Source organism: Triticum urartu, chromosome 6A (genome assembly GCF_056163025.1).
Source record: "Triticum urartu cultivar PI428250 chromosome 6A, HENAU_Tu73, whole genome shotgun sequence".
In the NCBI taxonomy this organism is placed as follows: Eukaryota; Viridiplantae; Streptophyta; class Magnoliopsida; order Poales; family Poaceae; genus Triticum; species Triticum urartu.
The window spans coordinates 366971157-366972225 of record NC_141878.1 but is presented as its reverse complement, the minus strand read 5'-3'; positions in this window follow the sequence as shown (position 1 = coordinate 366972225).

Below are 1069 nucleotides of genomic sequence, written 5' to 3'. Positions count from 1 at the left end.
GGTTTGACTTGACAAGGCAATACAATTAAGAAATAGGAAGGCAAAAATAAGGCAGGGACTGATGGTGGTCTTCCGGCGAAACTGGAATCCCAGGTGCTTTCTCTAGCTTGGTAGTGTGATATTGTCTTGCATGTTGCATATGGTGTCTAGCTTGCATTGCTTCTTATTTGTTGAAATGGCTTCTACTTAGTTTACACAAACAGTTGTGAATATGCCATGCCGTCATGTTTTTCGTACATATTCCATCCTGGTATCATGTGTTTGCCTTACATCTCACATTCTTTTCTAGCTTGTACAACTTCTAATTTGTTGAAATGGCACTTATGACGAGACAATTTTAACTTGTAGAGTGATATTCGTTGCATCTTTCATATGGTGTCTAGCTTTCATTGCTTCTAATTTGTTGAAATGCTTTCTGCTTAGTTTACACATCATAAGCTGTGAGTATGAAATGGCACTAATAACGAGAGATCTTTAACTTGGTAGTGTGATGTTGTTTACATCCTGCATATGATTTATTTCTTGTACTGCTTCACACTTGTTTAAACGCCAGTTATGACGAGACACTGTTAACTTGGCAGAGCGGTATTTGTAGCATCTTTCATATGGTGTCTACCTTCCATTGCATTGCTTCTAATTTAGTGAAATGCCTTCTGCTTAGTTTACACATCATAGTTCTGATTATCTCATGTCGTCCTATTTTTCGTACATATTACATCCTCCTATCATGTGGTTGTCTAACATCAAAGTTCAGTTCGTCTGTATCACGCATCAATTTGTTCTAAAGAACTAAATTTTTATTCTTTTTTCTTGTCAGCTTGACTTAACATGGCACGAAGAAAGAGGAAGGAACACAGAATGATAGGGGATGGTGTTAGTACTAAGGACACACGGAAAGGGAAGCGGAAGAATCTTGCAGATTCTGCAGGTACTGATGGTGCAATAGAAGGTCAAAGTCCAGCGGAAAATTGTACAAATGGGGTATCCCATGCTACACGAGCTGCAAAACAAGCCAAACAAAAACCAATAGCTGCCACCAAATAATCAGAGATAACCCTAGTTGTTGCAA